Raw genomic sequence first — 21503 nt, 5'->3', positions numbered from 1 at the left:
TCAGGTCTTTGTCACAGATTGCCCTCTCTGTCCTTTTAAGAATTGAGTCCCCTACCACCAAAATCTGTCTTTCCTTTCCCTCAGCTTCCCCCTACTCTCACTGGAGGAGTTCTTTCCCTGGCAGATAGGGGAGTCCCTCAGCTCCAGAAGTGTTGGTCCCTGACTGGTTTCACCAATGTCACTCAATGGAATGTATTTAATGGGATGTTCCAGCCCAGGATCGGCCTCCCTGGCACTTTCCCCTCTTCCCTTCCTGACTGTTACCCATCTACTCTTTTATAGTTCCTGCACCTCTTTGTCGCCACCCGCCTCTGTGCTGACCCCAGCCGGCACCTGCCCGGTACGTTCCCGGCTCTCCTTTACTATAGAGGGTCTTCTCAGTGTTGACAGTTGCTTCCCTAGATTCAGAACCTGGGCTTTTAGGGAAACAATGTGCTTACATTTTTCACAGCAGTCTTTGCCCTCCATCAGATGATCAAGGAATGCATACATGCCGCATCCACCAGGCATCATACTTACCAATTTAATGAGGGTTGGGGATTATACCATGTCAAAATTAACTAACAACTAGCTTCCTGACATTAATGCTCAACAATACACTGGTACTCAACAATACAATACACAGGTAATAAAAGGCTCACAGGTACACACAGCCCATGTGCACTCGTAGCCCAGCTGCACTCACAGACCACGTGTACTCGCAGTCCACGTGCACTTGCAGCCCACATGCTAGCCCAGCTCATGTTTACTCACAATCGATGTGTACTTGCAGCCCACGTGTATTCACAGTACATGTGCACTCGCAGCCCACATATACATACAGTCCACGTGCACTCGCAGCCCACATATACTCACAGTCCACGTGCACTCACAGCCCACATGTACTCATATTCCACGTGCACTCGCAGCCCATGTGTACTCACAGCCCACATGTACTCGCAGTCCACGTGCACTCACAGCATCGGTACACACAATACTCAGGTACACTAAATGTGTATGAGTGCAAGAAAAGAAAATTCCCAGAATGGAAAGAAGATTACTGGCCAAGAAAATTCATTTCTGTAACAACTTGAGGTAAAATTGAAGGCTTTGTTGGTTAAAATTTCAAAATCAATGGTGGTATCATTGGATCACCGAATGCACAAAATTTCAGATTTTCAAAATAACGTTAGTTCCGAATTTAGTCTCCCACAACATCTAAAGTCACCCACCATATGAACTTTGCTGCTAAGGAAAATATCTGTCAGTTCTGGCAATTTACAGACTGCTGCAGCTCAATTAAAAACTCATAAAGTGATTGTAAACTCTGTTACACCACTTTTACCTACAGGTAAGCCTATAATAAGGCTTATCTGTAGGTACCTTGAATATCTCCTAAAGTTGCACAGTTTATGAGATATTCAGTATATGTGCTCCTGCTGACATCATTTGCATCTGCCCTGAAGAAACGGGTCGATGGTGCCATTTCTTCGTGAGTCGTACTGTGACCGGCTACTCCCGCGTGCATGCGCGGGAGTAACGTCATTGAGGCTCCGGCCAATCACAGCGTAAGTAACCCTGGTGGAAGATGTCCACGCTGTACTCGGAGGGCCGACGCTGATCCAGGGCATCATTCTAAGGTAAGTATTTCATAATGAGCTGTGATGCATACTAGCTCATTATGCCTTTTGTCTTGCAGGGTTTGTCTTGTTTTTTTTTTTTTTTTTTCCCAAAATTTACAACCTCTTTAACACTAAATTAGATCTATCGGTCAGCTAGAAATCTAGTTCCAGATTTCCGTATACATCAAGTGTTCAAACTAAATTGGAAAAACTTTAGCAGTAAATGAAGGTCTGCTTTAAATGAATTCAGGATATATCGGAAGAATCCATGCAGGTATATTTAGAAACCCAATTGTACTTTAGGCAGCATAACCATTAATTTCAGCAATTGGTTTCAGATTACCAACCGGTTTGCAGAGCTCTCCTTGCCTTCTTTTTCTAATCTAACATATATAAAACTCAAGAAAGGTTACATGCTGTCACAGTGAAATATTCACTGTAGAACATTGTAATTAGAGTGTGTTATTAATATACTATGTTAAACTACATGCAGGGATTAAGAGGAGGACATTTCACATTAAAACAGTCTGCTCCGAAAAAACTGCTAGCATCTACACTTCTTAAATCTGGAAAAGTACTGCAGACTCATAAAAACAGCTTCATCCTTGTGGTTTGGCATCTTTTAGATGGATATTCTGCAGCTCTGCTCAGAATATAAGCAATCTTCTATATTTAGTTGTTAACTCGGAAGGTAAACTAGTTCCATGCCTTATAAGCCCCCAATTATAAACTAAATATACACGGTTAAACCCAGTTTGGTATTTATACACATGTTGCTGGAAAGAGAGGATTCAACATATAATAACTATATTTAATTTTTAATGGGTTTCCTTCAGAAAATATAGACTGCTTGCTGAAAAAATTATGATGCAAGTGAAAAAATATGCTGCATGTGAAAATACTATTTCTACCACTATTAAGGAAATGTGGGAAAAATAATACACCAACCAGAGCTAGGAATAAGCTGACCTACCTCTGACCCTTGCTTCAAAGGCAAGAGCCACAACTTTGTAGATGACAGACAGGTGTGACCAACCAAAGTCAAACTATTTTAGACCAAATCTGCCTTAAGATTAATTCTATTTTTTCTCACTACCATATGACGCACTGAGAGGATTCATGCTGAGTATATTAAATCCAAAAACAGGCTAAGAAACTTGTATAACAAACTTGTTTATCTCTTTGCATTGTCTACAATGAGAAAAGATGCACTTGTTCAAGATGCCAGGTAGTATGCATGTACTCCATAGCAAGTAGTGTTTTGTGCTTAAAGCCTACACGGCTTGTTGCTGAGCATTACTCTATACCCAGAGTTTCAAATTTGGGCTTTAAACATAAAATGCTACTTGACATGGAGTACATGCATAGTACCAGGAATCTTAAACAGGTAAGCCTTTCCAAAGTTTTATGCATACTGAGCTGGCAGATGCAATTAGAAAAGCTTGAGTGTCTCAGTGGTGGCTGGTGCTCATTTTTTTTGGGGGGGGGGCGGCAAAAAAAAAACCTGGCCCCTCACTGCCACCACCCACCACCCATCACTTGATTGATTGCCTGCTCTATCGCCGCTTCGCTCGCCCGTCGCCTACCAGGCCTTCCGCCAGCCCCACACTTACTCCATCTATGTCGCGGCTTCGGTGGCTTCTCCCCTGCATCTCCTCCCAAGTCCCAGTGGTCGCTTCTCCTCCTGGCTAATTGGGTCTTAGGATTCCCAGCCAATTGGGCCTTAGGACTCCCAGCCAATCGGATCTCAGGACCCTCTTCCTGGCTGGAAGGAGAAGCAGGAAGACATTAGTGAATATTAATTTGCTAATGTCGCACAAGTGGGTAGGCCCAGGGCTCAGTGCTTTGCACCCTCGTCCCACCCATTTTGAAGCCAATTAGAGCCTCGTGCTCTAATCATGTGCTTCTAAACAAAAAAAAACCCACTGAAATCCATGCGTCCGGTGCCCTGCATGGAGATTAGGGGCCAGGTGCATTGATTGGGGGGGCAGCGCCCCTGTGCCCAGGGGCGGACTGACTAATCATGGGGCCCCCGGGCAATAGGAGATTATGGGGCCCCCAGGCAATCAGAGATTATGGGGCCACACAGTATACACACACACACACAGTATACACAGACATGTTTCTATTGGCTGAGAAGGTGCTGGAGAGGTGGGGCAGCTATAATCTCTGGATTTTTAGACCAAAAGGATGTCAGTAAGGGACATTTCAGAGACAGATGTAAAAAAATACAGATGATTTTTACATACTATCCCTGGTTTTACTGAGGCTGGCAACCCTGATGGAGCCCCCTAGTGGCCCGGGTCCCTCGGCAGGCCCCGAGTGGCAGAATGGTCAGTCCGCCCCTACCTGTGCCCCTTACACCGGCCGCCACTGGTGTTTCTTTCATCAATTATGGGAAGACCAAATCTAATTTTGATCATTGAAAACTTGATGGCTGTGATGCACAACAGTTTTCAGCATATTTTCCTGACTTTCTCGGTTTATAATCTAAGTGAGCCTACACTATTTAGTGCAGGGATAGGCAACCTGGGGCCCTCCAACTCCTGCAAAACTAGTCCCATCATGCCTCTGGGAGTAATTGTAACTTCAATGCATCAATGCATCATGGGAAATGCATTTTCACAACAGCTGGAGGGCTACTGGTTGCCCACCCCTGATTTAGTGTCTCACATTGTACTGTTTAAACCTCTGTGATTAGCATTAGTCTTCTTGTGGACTGTTAATTGGCTCCTGCTGTGTTCAATAACAGTGTGGGTGTGTCGCCAACGGCACGTGTGGGTGCACCAGACCCGGATGTACAGAGTCACGTACCTGTAAGTGATTTTGCCCACAGGAGCTGCTGCCACCAATTGCTATATATTTATGCTTTTTTGAAATATAAAAAAGTAAATGCATTTTTTTTTGTCATCTAGAAAGAGATGTGGCAGTAAACGTGACACTCAAAAATGGTGCTTGAGTGGCAACTAGATAGATAAACATGTTTTGGAGCTTAAAGGAGACATTTGGACTATATAAAAAACAAACATATACTCAGTCTGATGCTGCAGATGATCCACGTTGGCTCTAAGCCAGAGAACTGGGCGATTAAATGAGTGCTGATTGCTCAGTTCTTGGTCAGCTTGCAGCAGAGAGCAATGACTGTCAACCCCTCCAGTGCTCAGAGGGGGAGGGCACAGCTGGCTTTGGCTCTCATGCAATATGGTTGGGGCTCTGTGATGTCAGCTGATAGCAAGCAATAGCCCATTATCAGCTGACTCTGAGTTACAGAGGAACAAAAGTAAGTGCACTCCTAAGCCCTGAAAAAAGAACATGGACAAAAATGCTTTGACTATACTTCTCTTTGAAATATCACGACTAGGAATTAGTTGATACTGAAAAGAACACAAACTTGTATAAAAAGGAAGGGTCAAGAAATGATACCTGTGTTTAGGCTGATGCCAGTATTATCATCCTGCTTTCCAGTTGACAATATTACGTACTCGGCAGAGGATAAATTGATCTGCTGGTACATCATGGGAGGTTTTGAGAACATCATCACTTTGTTGATGCTGCTGCTGACATTCCTATAGAATCATATATGGCCAAAACATTTTTGATCATACTTCTCTGGTATCACAGGAGTGCACTTTTTATCTCTACTGTGACCCACCGCCAGCTTTAGGATATTGTCTGCTATCAACTGACATCAAAGAGCCACTCCAGGTTTTGAATGGTTTTGAATGGAGACAGTCACTGCTCTCCACTTAGAGCTGACTGAGAACTGAGGTATCATCGATCAAGTGATTGCTCAGTTTTTAGACTTAAAGCCAATGTGGGACCACTGCATCATTAGACCAATGCTACAGCATGGAAGCGAGTATGTACATTTGTTTTTTTATACAGCCTAAACTTTACCTTTCAGTTTTAGGTAAAAATGACACTGGTGGTGAGAGTTTGTGGCCTTCCTCTAAATTTAAAGAATTTATAACTTATGGTGAATAGGTGTTTTTTCTGTGAAAAAGCAAAGCAAAAGGCATACCTCCCAATGCCTTGAGATGGAAACGAGGGACACCTATTAGCAAATGTATGTAGGGATAGGGCACACCCCCTGCCACACCCCCTTAAATGAGAATTAAATGGGGAAAAAAAGGATTGGCTGAACCCACAAGTACTTTATTAACACTTCTATTCCTTTATATTTGCTTTTGAAATGTACAAATGCAGCAATTTAGAAATTGGATGAAAGGTTTAGCAGTAGGAAACACTTTTTGAAAGATAAAAAGTGCATTTTATATACAACTATATAGATCAGACCAAAATGACGGACAAATGAGGAGGAAAGAGGGACAGAGGGACTTTGTTCCGAATCAGGGACAGTCCTTCAAAATCAGGGACAGTTGGGATCTACGCAAAAGGTCTACTTTCAGAAGAGTCAATTTCCTAGCATGTCCCTCTCTTCCTCTCAGCACATTCTAGCATAGTCCTCTCCTCTTCAATGAGTGTCTGATTACTGTCTGTAGTGTTCTGGCAGTGCTGCCCCTCCTCTTACCTTCTCACACTAGATTTTATGTAGCTGCGGGGAGAGGAGCAAAGGGAAAAAAATAGTATACAAGAAATATGACTACCAATTGAGTAACAGCACTAAGTTTGCTGGAGTTCCTAAGATCACAACATTGCAATGCTCAGCAGCAGTCTCAAGACTTTTTGATGTGGACACATGGGGGGGGGGGTGAGCTGGGTTAGCAGGTCAGCTACACAGAACTACTGCTGGTTCTGCAGAACACTACTGTTTTGGAATCAGGTAGAGTTTGTTTGAGAGGTATTTGTATGCTGGTTGAGCAAATAAAATTAGTTGATATCCATAGTATGGCCACAGGCTCGCTTTAAAAAAAAAAATCTTTTACAATTCTCGTTGTTGTCAAAAAGCCTATCTATCTATCTATCTATCTATCTATCTATCTATCTATCTATCTATCTATCTATCTATCTATCTATCTATCTATCTATCTATCGATCTATCTATCTAACTATCTATATGTGCTTGTCTTATACGTCTGTGTGTATGTGTAAACATACACCTGCAGGCTATTAGTCTGATCATGATCTGGTTGTCTTTTTTTTTTCACAAAATATTAATTTAAAATGCACTTTAAAGCCAGTAAAACTATGGAAAATGTCTCTCACCATAAGGAAATGGAAAGCAACACCTAAAAACTGAAAAACCTCCCACCAAGTAAAAAATCCCCCACCCATCATTTCCACTGCCAATGAACGTTTATTCCATTTTATTTTATTGGCACAGAGTTTGGAAAACAAACTTGCCAGCTATACAGCTGGTGTCTAGTTTCAGTCGTATACGGTCTACAAAGGAAAGGGTTTCTATCATGTCGCTAAGTGTTCAGAATGTTTAAAGTAATAAAAATGTGAACAATATGATGCAACATGAAAGTCATTACATGTTTCTAGCTGCATCCTTCAGCCTACAGCATTTTTCCCCAGTATTGCTAAACTGTATTATAAGCCAGAGAGTGCAAAGGAATATCTGTGTCATTTTTTTTCCTGTATTTAATATGATGTTACATAACACACATAATATAAACTGAGCTCTCCAAGTTGCTCATACATTATTAATTTCCGGTGCATTTACTAACATGCAAAAACAGTAATGTGTCACTGTAAAAATGTACTCTGCAATGCAAATGCTGTTTAAGACACCATCATGACTATGCAAATGTACATTTTAGATTGTTAAATCCTTTTTTTGGAAATAAAGTTCCCAGGCATTTTAACCATTTCAGTACTCACACCTGTACACCCCCTATGGACCAGCCCAATTTTTGCATTTCTGTTATAGACCTGTATATTCAGCAACATACATTACTTAAGATAACAAAATAATATATTAGCAAAAGTATCGGGATGCCTGCCTTTACATGCATATGAACTTCCCAGTCTTGGTCTGTAGTGTTCAATATTGAGTTGGTCCACCCTTTGAAGCTATATCAGCTTCAACTCTTCTGGAAAGGCTGTCCACAGGGTTTAGGAGTGTGTCTATGGGAATGTTTGACCATTCTTCCAGAAGCAGATTTGTGAGGTCAAGTACTGATGTTGGACAAGAAGGCCTGGCTTGCAGTCTCTACTCTAATTCACTAAGTTATTCTACTGGGTTGAAGTGCAGTCCAGTCAAGTTCCCCAACCCCAAACACATGCATTATGGTCTTTATGGAGCTTGCTTTGTGCACTGGTCCAAATCATTTGGTGGAGGTGGGGTTATGGTGTTGGGTTGTTTTCCATGGGTTGGGGTTGGCCCCTTAGTTTCAGTGAAGTGAACTCTTAAGACGTCAGCATACCAAGACATTTTGCACAATTTCATGCTTCCAACCTTGTGGGAACAGTCTAAGAATGGCCCCTTTCTGTTCCAACATGACTGCGCACCACTGCACAAACAAGGTCCAAAAAAAATGGATGAGCGAGTTTTGGTGGAGAAACTTGACTGGCCTACACAGAGTCCCGACCTCAACCTGGTAGAACACCTTTGGGATGAATTGGAGCGGAGACTGCGAGCCAGGCCTTCTCGTTCACATCAGGGCCTGACCTCAAAAATCCGCTTCTGGAAGAATGGTCAAACATTACCATAGACACACTCCTAAACCTTGTAGACAGCCTTCCCAGAAGAGTTGAAGCTGTTATAGCTGCAAAGGGTGGGCCAATTCAATATTGAACCCTACGGACAAAGACTGGGTTTCCATTAAAGTTCATGTACGTGTAAAGGCAGGCATCCCAATACTTTTCGTGATATAGTATATTTATACAGGCATACCCCACTTTTAAGTACACAATGGGGTTTATTTACTCAAGCCGGAACGTGCAAAATCAGGCTCACTTCTACATAGAAACTAATGGGCTTCTAAACCCAGCTTGTTCAATTAAGCTTTGGTAATAAAACCTGGAAGCTCATTGGTTCCTATGCAGAAGTGAGCCTGACTTTGCACGTTCCAACTTTAGTAAATGTCCAATGCAAAAAACTGTTTTAATAAGCTCTTTTAATAAAGCTGAGAGGGCAACATTAAAATGACAAATTCCTTTAAATAACATTCTTGAGGGATATCCTAAGTATGGGCCTTTCCCTACATCCCTGACCAGGTAGTTGTCTACAGAATGGACAGAAGCACAGAATCTGGAAGCCCCCCAAAAATACTGGGTGCCCCAAATACCTTCAAATTCTAAATGAACTAATCCAAATTCTCATTTACTTATTTGGATCCCCACTTAACTGATCTATTTAGGCATCCATTTAACCACACACACTGCGCAATTATATCATCACAATTTTAAACCCTTCTTGGAATCACTCCTCAGACAATATCCCATCTCAGATCCCAGGAACTATCAATTGCAGGAACAATAGCGACTTTAAAAATGTTGATCTTTCCCAAACTGCTCTACATGTTTTGCACTTTAATAATCCCCATCCCACACACCTTCTTCTCCTAGATTCAAAAACTCATTACCCAGTTTATCTGGAACCATAAACTGCCTAGGTGCTCCCTTTCAATTATGCTGAAGCACAGGAAAAATTAAGGAATGGGATAAATCTTGGTCAAATATGGAGCATGTAAATATCCCCTTTACGGATCCTATATCTACCCTTATTGCTATTAAATTGGGAGTCCCATCCCCTACCTCCTTAACTCTGACAATACAGATCTCTATTAAAGTGTGTTCAGAATTCCCCATCCCCTCTACACCTCTAAACTATAAGGATACGCTATGTAAGATCAACACCCCCTTCTCAGTGCACCAACACATTCCAGAATTCCAGAGGACTTACACTCCTAAAGGAACTATACTATGGCACTTCTCTCCACAACTTTGGATATCTATACTCACACTTTAATCTCCCTCCCTACACTCACTTTACCTATATGCAAATTCCATAATTTCTCTTGAAACACCCCTTGCCCCTATATTTAGAGCTACCAGCCTTGAAGGTTTTTTCAAGACGTCCCAATTTCCCTATTCTACAACATTTGTAATGCCCAAGATTCCTTCTCAAAATCCACAACTATTCTTAAGTGGAATGAAAACTTGGGCATGGTATTTCCAGATAATAGTTGCCAGAAAACCTTTACTACCACATATGCCGCATTTAAATGTATTAACCATAGGGAACAATTTTAAAAAACTGTGCACTCATGGTACCTTCCTCCGTACAAGCTCTCTAAGTTCTACCCTTCCCAGCTCTTTCCTGGTGAGAAACTGGAACGCTCTATCACACAATGTGGTCATGCAAATCAATACCTTTTTTTTGGAACAAAATATTATCTATCCTATCAGATATTTGTGTTAGCCATCCTACACCTAAACATACACAAATTTTCACCCAAAACAAGAGTAGTGATATCATAACTTCTCCTGGCAGAGAAGCTCACTATTATGAGACTATGGAAAACATCCAACTCCCCATCTCCCTCTGATGCCATCACTACTCTCAACCATCAGTGTGTGATGGAGAAATTGCTGGCAATCACTGACTCCACTGTAGAAATGTTTAGAGAAAAATGGGCCATATGGCTGTCTAACTCTAAATGTACAACTAAAGTCTGAATACTTTGCATTCTAGTCCATCCTCTATTCCTCTTCATTACACTATATGGTGACTGGCCAGAATCCTCTTTCTTTCTCTTTCTTTCTTTTTTCATGAGGTTCCCCTTTGTATTGCTTATGGAGCTTTGACTGACCTTGAAATGCATTTGCTTCATATCCTAACTGAACTGAATTCTTTATCATTGCCAAATCCTGAACTAATTATTCAAAACGCTGCCTCAAAAAAGGAAACTGAGTACTGGTCAAGTGACACCCTGCACATTTTCTGCAGCCTTAACTGGAGAGACTTTCTAGGTTCTGCTAACTACTGCTACATCAGTCAAGTTTGAGGGGAAGACCATTTGGCCCCAAACTCCCATTGCCACACCTCCCCTCTGTGATGACATGGCTCTAGGCAGTTTCTGCGACAGGTTTATCAGCCAAATAAAAGTCACTGTTCAGTAAGAGAATCCAGATGGTTGTGTGCTGTTTTGCTGTTCTTTATGTGCTGCCTTTGGAAGTGGCAATAAAGGCCAATTGGCATTTGTGTGTTGCCTGGAACTGAACTGTCTCAAGTAGACCTTTAATTGGGTGAATATTGGATGTCTTTATTATCTTGCTTCTTTTTCCAGTTAGTGCTAAAGCTACAATGATATGCTGTGATGCTATATGAACTTAAACTGTTGGGTGTGTGGCCATAATCCTGTTACTTTTTTTTAGTAGACCATCACTTAGTTGGGTTGCTTTCATGGGCTTTGAATGGACTACTTTGTTCCATGGGAAGTTTGTTTAGGAAGGATACTTCTTGTCCCTGAAAGTTGACTGCAGTAACAGGAAATAACATTTTTGTCTAAATGGTATCCTACCCAAGTGGGTTCACTGGGGTCGATTTACTAAAACTGGAGAGTGAAAAATCTGGTGCAGCTGTGCATGGCAGCCAATCAGCTTCTATCTTCAGCTTATTCAGTTAAAGAGGGATTCCACCAAAAAAAAAAAAATTAAAAGCCAGCAGCTATAAATACTACAGCTGCTGACTTTTAATAAATGGACACTCACCTGTCCCGGGTTCCAGCGATGCCGGCAGCCGAGGCCGATCGATCGCTCGGCTCTCGGCTGCTGCAGTCACCATTCTAGGTGAGGGAATCAGGAAGTGAAGCGAATCGGCTTCACTTCCCGGTTCCCTACTGCGCATGCGCGAGCCGTGCCGCGCAATAGGAAATCTCTGCGCTGTCACTGGGACCCGTGTGTGTCCCAGCAGACAGCGCGGCAGGGCAGGAAATGGCGTAGACTCCCACGGGAGTCTATGCCCGGAAGTGGGTGAAAATACCTGTCTTTGACAGGTATCTCCACCCCCCTCCCCCCTGAAAGGTGTCAATTGTGACACCGGAGGGGGGGAGGGATCCGATCAGCGGAGGTTCCACTTTAGGGTGGAATCCCGCTTTAAGCTTTGACAATAAAACCTGGAACCTGATTGGTTTTTATGCAGAGGTGCACCAGATTTTGCACTCCCCAGTCTTAGTAGATCAACCCCACTGTTTTCCCCATGGGGTTTTAAATTGCATTAATGACATTGACAGGGGGAGCTTAACTTTGCTAACAACAAGATTGCCCTTGACACAAAGGCTAGTAAGTTTCTTAACATATCTTCCAGCATTTTTTGTTGGATGTGTTGATGTGTGAAAGTTAAGGTTTTATATGCAGAAACAAGCAAGAAAGACTCTGGGAGACTCTGGGCTATCATGCTATAAGCGAGCTTGTTATGGCTAAATAATAATAGTGTCTTTCTGGAAATTCACAGAGTTTTTGATATATATACATATCTATCTATATATATATATATATATATATATATATATATATATATATATATATATATATATATATATATATAGGATATGCCAAATGTCAATCAGCTTATTTGCATAAAATTAATATATTCTGAAAAGTAAAAAAAAAAAAAAATAGTACTTTTCTCTTTCCTCTAAGTGCCTTGTATATAACTTTGAAACTTGGATTATTTTTTCACCACACAAGACAGTGGTTTGGATTTTTCCACAACTATTTTTTTAGATTATTTTTTTATATAATCCATAGCAAAAAACCCTAACAAAAACTTTTTTTTTTTACTTTAAATTGGTGTTAGTTAAAAAAAAGTGTTAGTGTAGATAGAAAGTGCAGTATATATATCTTTCTATAATTAGGTATAGGTTCACTTTAAAGGCCCTGGGTAGTTGGAATAGCATAATTGCTCTGATATGCAAGGATTTCCTGGGATATATAGGTTAAGTACCTCGTCCTTTCTCCCTTTCACAGCTTCACTGTTTAGTGAGGCCCCAGATCATGATAGAGGGCCAGAAGTGAAGGAAGCTATAGGTGACTGATGTTGCCACCATCTTGGTAACAATATAAACCTATTATCTCTACCCCAATAATAACAATGTCAGACAGTAAAATAGAGGCTCTGAACACCACCTTGGGTTTCCATTCAAGCTTTTAGTTTAGCCAAAGAAACCACAACCTCTATTACTATTTTAAGGGCCTAGCATTAGCAATTAAGTAATCGACTATTATGTGATAATCATACTTGCAGGACTTTATAAATGCAAGTATTCCTGCAGGGTGGAGAGACAACCGATTAATACATCCCACCTATTTCTTTTCTTCCTAATTATCCTTAGAACCTTTAGAAGTTTACCTCTTCCCATATATGGGTCTCAGTGCACTGTATATTATGTGTTATGATATTATAATATGCTTTCCTTACTGCCTACAGTAATAGCAGAGATTGTGTTCCTAAAATTTTTGAAAACTGCTGCTTTGCATACAGGGCTTCCAGTGACTGGAATAAATCTGTCATCACTTATTGAATATTCCAGATCACACTTAGCATATTTCCTTTTTCTTCTCAACATCATAATGATTGGTATAATTATTATTACAACACAATTTTACAATTTTAGGGACTCCAGTGTGAGTTTTCAGGAGTTTCTTAAATCCCTAATATACTATATTATAACTCTTTTCTTCAAAAATACGCATTGAAAAATAAAGCACACATATAATATTATTTATTTATGTAAATTGGAGGTATTTTATGTCAAATCTATATTCACGTAAAATTATGTTATAACACACATTAAAGCTTATGCTTTAAAAGCATGTTAAAGCGGAGGTCCACCCTAAAGTGGAGCTTCCGCTCATTGGAACCCTCCCCCCTCCGGCGCCACAATTGGCACCTTTCAGGGGGAAGGGGGGTGCAGGTACCTGTACAGTACATGTATCTGAACCCACTTCCGGCGTAGATTCTGCAGAAGGTACGCCCCTTTCCGCAGAATCTACGCCCCTTTCCGAAGGTCCCCCGCTGCCTGCTGGGAAACACACGGATCCCAGAGACAGCGGGGACCATCCTTATTGCGCAGCGCGACTCGTGCCTGCGCAGTAGGGAACCGGGAAATGAAGCCGCAAGGCGCCACTTCCTGATTCCCATACCCAAGATGGCAGCGGCAGCACCCGAGAGACGATCGAGAGATCGGCTTTGGGTGCCGACATTGCGGGCGCGCTGGGCGGGTAAGTGTCACTATTTTAAAAGTCAGCAGCTGCAGTATTTGTAGCTGCTGGCTTTAAAAAAAAAAAACGGCGGACTCCCGCATTAACAAAAGAAGTTTATGGTTCCTATAGCAACCAATCAGCTTCCACAGTCCAGAGCTGACCATGAAACAAGGATTGAATTGTGATTGGTTGTTAGTGGAAACAAGAAATTTTCTTGCTAATGTTTCATATACATTATATAAATTCATGGTAGCTAGAGTATGGCTGAATTGCGAAAATTTTAGAAAAGAGAGAAAATGGATTAGAGCAGCAAAGACTCATGTTTCACCTTTCATTATGGAAAAAATAAGATATAATTCTGGTTGGTTTCTGTGGAAACACAAATTTTGTTCTCATTTTCCTTTCTCCAGTTTTCATGAATGAACACCAGTGTCCTCACTGCACAACCACAGCCTCCCAAAGTGATGGTACATTCATATTTCAGGTGATGTTTAACCACTTCAGCCCCGACCATTTTGCTGGCCAAAGACCTGAGCACCTTTTGCGATTCGACGCTGCGTCACTTTAACTGACAATTGCGTTGTCGTGCGATGTGGCTCCCAAACAAAATTGACGTCCTTTTTTTCTCACAAATAGAGCTTTCTTTTGGGGGTATTTGATCACCTCTGCGGGTTTTATTTTTTGCGCTATAAACAAAAAAAGAGCAACGATTTTGAAAAAAATTAATAATTTTTTACATTTTGGTATAATATCCCCCAAAAATATATAAAACATTTTTCTTTTCCTCAGTTTAGGCTGATACGTATTCTTCTACATATTTTTGGTAAAAAAAGCGCAATAAGTGTTTATTGATTGGTTTGTGCAAAAGCTATTGCGTTTACAAAATAGGGGATCGTTTTATGTTATTTTTATTAATATTTTTTTACTAGTAATGGCGGTGATCTGCGATTTTTATCATGACTGCGACATTATGGCAGACACATTGGACATTTCTGACACATTTTTGAGACCATTGTCATTTATACAGCAATTAGTGCTATACAAATGCACTGATTCCTGTATAAATTACACTGGCAATGAAGGGGGCAGTGTAAGTGTAAGGGTGTAAGGGTTAAGTATGTCCTTGGGAGTGATTCTAACTGTGGGTTGGGCGTGGCTACATGTGACACATCACTGATCGCTGCTCCTGATCACAGGGAGCAGAGATCAGTGACACTGTCACTAGGCAGAACGGGGAGATACTCAGAGAGGTCCTGGCCAGCGCGCGCACTCTGCGCCAGTTGGGAACCGGTTAACAGTTTTTCTCCCAAAGCTGTTTTTGGATTTTTTGCACACATGCTTAAAAAAAATCATTATAGGCCTGAAGATTACATAAAACCACCAAAACATTATATATTTTCTGAAAGTAGACACCCTAGAGAATAAAATAGCGGTAGTTCCATTTTTTTATCTCACACAATAATATTGCAAAGTTCTAGAAAACACAAAATGTCAGTACAAAATACAATAAAGTTAATTTTAGGGCATAGAAACGTAATAAATTACAAAATTGTTGGTAAAATATAAAAGACAAGGTTTCACCAAGCAAATATATACTAAACATTTCAAAACTTAAATTGGCGTGTACCCCTGAAATGGTGACAAACTTTAGTACCCTATATTTTTCCTAGGTGTGTGCGTTGCCATATGTAACATGCGTATCACAATTAACGCAGATACATCAGATGTGATGTCCTCTATGTTATTTTTATTTGGTGGCGGGTTCCTTTAAGGAGATATCTGAAGTCTAAAAAGGCCCTGGATGTCTCCCCTGTGCTCCATTGAATGTAATGCAATGCAGATCACATTGCATTACATTCTTTACCAGCTGGCCAGGAACACTGAGAGGCAGACCTGTAAATAACGTCAAACACCTTTTTTTCCAGGTTAACAACAAGGAGGAGAGGAGAGCAGATTTGAGTCCACTCAGCTCTCTCCCCTTTACCCAGCAGCACAAGCTATGCCAGTCCTGGGCCCACAGATAGGCAAGCCGAGCCCAGGATACATAGCAAGTGGTGCATGGGGGCATGAGAAAGCAATGGTAGCGCAGCCGCCAGAATGCTTCCACCTGACAGGTAGGAGTCTGATTCTTCGATGTACCCACAATGTGTAATGTGTGTAAACCCCCTGCCACCCCCCCTACACCGCTGTCAGGTCAGTAGGTCAGGGACCTAACAGCAAAAGGGTTAAAAGAAAAATCGTGCTTTTCAGGGATTCACTTGAATGCCATGCTCTCCAACAGTATATGCATACCTTTCTCCATTTTCTGGCACTTTATTTTAGCAACTGGAAGTGAGCAAAGGAAGGTCTGGCGGAGCTCCTAGTCAGAGGTTAGGACTGAGGACTCTCTCCCTGCTCCCATAGGCCAATTACCACAAAACCCAAGTGCTGAGAGGAAGGTGGAGATGAGCTTCCTCTATATATAAAAGTACCAGATTTTCCTTTGTACCCAGCAGCTAAACAGAACAACAAGAAAGTTAAAGAAAGATATATGGTTCTCAGGAGGGAGCATTAAAGAGCACCAGTGTCCAGACTTTGGACAGTAAAGTATTATTTAATATCCCTAAAAACACGCCCTTACTGACCTTTGCAGCTGTAGGTACTGCGAAGTAATGCATCTTCAAATATCACAACAGAGACTGTGAAGTTCAGTTTAATGGGTCCCTGCTCTTTGTTTTTAGAAGGCTAGCAGGCTGTTGAATCTCTGCTGCCAAACAAAAACGTCTCTATTGTGAAATTTGAAGATGTATTTTCTTTACATTCCCTTAAGATACAGAGGTCAGGGAGAGCTTTAAAGCTCTTTTTTTTGTTAAGAATATTTAAATAAATATCCATTATCTGAACACATCAAAGCAAACCTGTTGCTTAAGCCTGGAACATAACCCATGTTTGCTGTAGAGAATGTCAAGTAACAGTGACTAAAATCAAGTAATTCTGAATCTAAAATGTTTCAAAGAGCAAAATATTTGTGTTTATGCTCTGTATCATGGGAAAACGACTGTTGATATAATAATCATTTTGCAGTCAGTTGTGTAGATAGAGAAAACTCCAGTGCTCCATATGCCTATAAAACCCCCAGAGCATAATTTGATTTTATGTTGGATTCTTATGACTGTTGGTGAATTTCTCTAGATGTGGTGCCTCTGGCAACAAACAAACATAGGTTGATAACTCAGTGTGCTAATGCCTATAGTGCATAACATTTTATACCTTTAAAGCCAAAGAAGAAATGCTCTATATGTCAGAAACCGTGAATCAGACTGAGACAGATGTACAGTCAAATCACATTTGTTTAATAATAATAAAAAAAAGTAAACAGAGTAAACATAGTCAAACCATAGTCAGAGTTCAGAAACCCAAACAAATAGTCAGACAAGCCAAAACATCAGGGAGCCAGAGATGAGTGTAATCTGGGCTGGACAGCTTAAGGCCCCTTTCACATGGACGATCCGTTCAGGTCCGTCAGTCAGTTTTTCAGGTGGACCTGAACGGATGCTCCATAGAGCTCTATGGAGCGTCGGATGTCAGCGGTGACATGTCCACTGACATGCGACCCGCTCCGGTCTGAAAAAATGTGAAGGAGGAAAAAGCTATTTTTCCATCCATCATCAGATCTGATGATGACGAACACTGCGGTCCGTCGTCACCTGATCTCCCATAGGGGAGAGCAGTGCTGTGACAGGTCCGTCCCTGCACAGTGTGCAGAGACAGACCTGTCATCTTATTGCTCAGCGGGGTACGCGGGAGCAAGCGGATATCCACGGGGCGGATCAGCACTGATCCACCCCGTGTGGAAGGACCCTAAGTAAGCAGGACTGACGAGCAGGATATCATCAACAGGTGAGTCACTGTGGAGAGATAAGAGCTGGCAATTAGCCAACAGCTGACCGGCCAGCTTTGAGAAGGAAGGGCTGAGCCTAGCCCTGACACTATACTGAGAACTGCAATAAATAAATAACTAAATAACCCTTATATACTTATATATTTTTATTTATTGTGTTCAGTTTTACTATTAAAAATAAGAGCTATTAGGAGATTTTCACATGTTTTGTAGGCTCTTCTCAGCTACTCATTGGTACAAAGCCAACCGCTAACAGATCTTCATAGCTCAAGCTGAAATTTATACATACAACTAAAGGAGCAAGAGAGGTGATTTGCCCCCTTTTACTTCCCTTGCATTGCTGCCTTTTCAAAGGGTTATGTAGGACATTTCAGTCAGAGACAGAGCGTCCGAAAGCAAAAAGTTTCTGATGTGTTTGCTCTTTAGAAAACCCATAATGCTCTGTGAATCCATTGCTATGGGCATACCTTGTAATACATATATAGTTGTAGCATACAGATTTTATATAAATAGGAAAGACAATACATTAAAAAAAGTAAAATAAATTCAAACTTAAATCAGTTCTCCCTTAACCACTTGGCACCCAAAGTACGTCCTGGGACATCCTTGACTTTCCGGGGGTATATCTGAATGATGCCTAAGGCTACAGACATCATTCAGATATCGGCATTTTCAGCCGGTGATTCCCTGCACCATAAGAACAATTATAGCGACTGTTCTGTCGCTTGATCATTCTTACGGGCGACAGGGTGCCCCCCCTCCGGTGCTTCTACCGACTCACCGCTTCCATCGACACAGGATTCGCCGGCCTCCGGATGGTGATCATAGAGATTTCTGGTGGACCAGATGGTCGCCGGAGTCTCTATGATCGTTTGGAAGCCAGGCGTGATGTTATGATGTCACGCCCAGCATCTGCAGTCAAATAACGGCGCCGCCTCGGCTGGGAAGATGTGATCATTTATTTATTTATTTTTTATTTTAGGCTTCCCAGCTTAGAGGTGAGATGTGGGGTCTTATTGACCACATATCTCACTGTAAATAGGTCCGATCATGCCATATTCCTATTACAAGGGATGTTTACATTCCTTGTAAAAGGAATAAAAGGAATCAAATATTTTTTTATTTTTTTTAAAGTGTCAAACTAAAAAAATAAAAGTAAAATTAACAATAAAAAAAAATTGAAAGCGCCCCTTCCCCCGTAAGCTCATACGCAGAAGCGAGCGCATACGTAAGTCCTGCCCACACAGGAAAACTGTGTTCAAACCACACATGTGAGGTATCGCCGCAAATGATAGAGCGAGAGCAATAATTCTAGCCCTAGACCTCCTCTGTAACTCAAAACATGTAACCAGTAAAAAATGTTAAAGCGTCGCCTATGGGGATTTTCAAATACCAAAGTTTGGCGCCATTCCACGAGCGCGTGCAATTTTGAAGCGTGACATGTTGGGTATCTATTTACATGGCATATCTTCATCTTTCACATTATGCAAAAAAATTAGGTTAACTTTACTGTTTACTTTTTTTTTTTTAAAGCATGAAACTGTTTTTTTTCTGAAACATGTTCGAAAAATTGCTGCGCAAATACCGTGTGAGATAAAAAGTTGAAACAACCTCCATTGTATTCTCCAGGGTCTTTGCTAAAAAAACGTGTATAATGTTTGGGGGTTTTCTATGTAATTTTCTAGCAAAAAAATTATGAATTTTACATGTAGAAGAGAAATGTCAGAATTGGCCTGGGCGCGAAGAAAAACAAAAAAAAAAAAAACTGATGGCCCTGAACTTCAAAATGGGAATATGCTTGATTACAGTATCACCAGATTATTTTACATTGCAATACATTTTCAAAGTTTACTCTGCTGCAGCCACACATGAATTCTGTAGACTGTTTCAGAATGTTTGCTGTGGGTTGCTGTACTTAAGAGAATGAACTCTTTACTGAATAAGGCTACAGGGGTGCTTATTTTTAATCTTAAGCTCCTCTAAAGTGCAATGACCCCTAATAACTAATTAAAATTCATTTTGTACTGGTTTTATACCATGACATTGAATTGTGATGGGTGAGTCTTAAAAATGAAGACTTAACCCTTCTGTTGCCACCAATGTGGGTATTACTTTTTACTAGTGATCTGGCAGTCTGCAGAGAAAAGGTTTGTTTACCTTTGTTTAATTTGTTTACCATCCATTCTTACCTGACCCTCCCACTATTTGTCCCAGGCTCAATTGTTCCTCCTGGCTGCCTAGATACCAGGGTGCCTTGACGAGGCTCTGTGCCTTACGCATGCATTTGCAAATGCGTGTGGACTAAGCCCCTGTTTTTAACTTACTGTTAGACAGGTTAATTTGGTTGTCTGCAAGCTGGTGGTAAGTAGGCTTGGGTTTTTCCAGAGCATTCCCCAGGCTTTGTTGTTATCTGATTTAGCCTTCCAATGCCGCTTACTGCTATAGCCAGCTATAGATGAGGGCGGTGGCGAGTTTTTTCATATTGTATTTGTATTGGTCCAGCAATGCACCAACACCTTTGCAGCCATTGTGCTACATGCTGGGTGTTTGGTGTGCTTGCATGTACCTTTAAGAAGGGGTGGCTCCCCTTCAGTCCACCTGCCCTCATCTATCCATCAGAATGCATGTGCCTCCACTGTGGGGACACTCATATTTTAGTGTTAGGACCACAGATACCAGGGTGCCTTGACGAGGCTCGGTGGCTTACGCATGCGTTTGCAAATGCGTGCGGACTAAACCCCTGTTTTTAATGTACTGTTAGACAGGTTAATTTGGTTGTCTGCAAGCTGGTGGTAAGTAGGCTTGGGTTTTTCCTGGGCATTCCCCAGGCTTTGTTGTTGGCTGCCCAGGTCCTCCTTGTCATGTTTCAGGATGAAGAATATTGGAATGGGTAGTGTAAAGCCAGAAGCACTTAGCTCTGAGCACAATAAAAGAGTGTAGCAAACACTATGATCATCAGTGTAAACACATGTATTTTATCTACCATGCTGTCATACTATGGATGTATTATCCAAATTATGTTTTTTTTATAACAAAATAGAATAATTAATATAAATAAAAACAGGTAATGTGGAGGAGGTTTTCTCCTCGCATAGGGATGCATGCCAAGCAGAAGATATATAGGTGTTTACAAGTATTGGGCTTTATACTACAAAAACAACTATAAACTGATTAGTGAAGGTTTGATAACGTACAGGTTGAGATGGGAGATTGCACCCAATGATGGTCCCAACGATGTGGAACTAAATAAAGAGGGGTTTTCTTTTTTTCAACTTCAGCTTGAGAGAATGTGGCCTATTAAGCAGGAGGAGAAAAATAAAACAAATACAGTTAGGTTTGAAAAAAGAGATGGAAGATTACTAAAAGGGTTTTAAGACAGTAAAACATCATTAAAGTTGATAAGGAGGCAAGAAAGAAACAGTTTAAGAGATAAACTTAAAGGCTGAAGAAAATGGGGTATGGACCTTTAAAGATAATAGGAATCCAACCAAACTGCAATTCCATAAAGCTCAGGCCTTTGGTAGCCATACATTTAGCAATTTTAAACCTTAAAATTCAAAATAGGACACGGAATCCCCTAGGGATTACATTTCTCAAAACTCAACCAGCAGGTTGATAAAAAAAAAAACTGAATGGATTCCTATCCAAACAATCAAGGTGGATGGAAGAATTCTCCCCACTGTGCTATTGTGTTCTGTCAGCAGAGACTCCTCCACTGTCAGAATACACTGAACTCCACTGCAGGCAATTGGCTGAATGTGACTGCCTGCATGCACTGAACAAATGACAATTTTCCAACATTACCATTTAAAAGAAGCTGATCATTGGATCAACTTCTCTCAAGCGAGACTGGCCATGGATGGATTGAAATTTGGCTGGTCTTTGCTGAACCGGACGATTTTCGA

This window comes from Lithobates pipiens, unplaced genomic scaffold (assembly GCF_037356315.1).
Source record: "Lithobates pipiens isolate NorthernLeopardFrog02 unplaced genomic scaffold, aLitPip1_a1.2 Scaffold_19, whole genome shotgun sequence".
In the NCBI taxonomy this organism is placed as follows: Eukaryota; Metazoa; Chordata; class Amphibia; order Anura; family Ranidae; genus Lithobates; species Lithobates pipiens.
The sequence above is the reverse complement of the archived record's forward strand: the minus strand, read 5'-3'. Positions refer to the sequence as shown.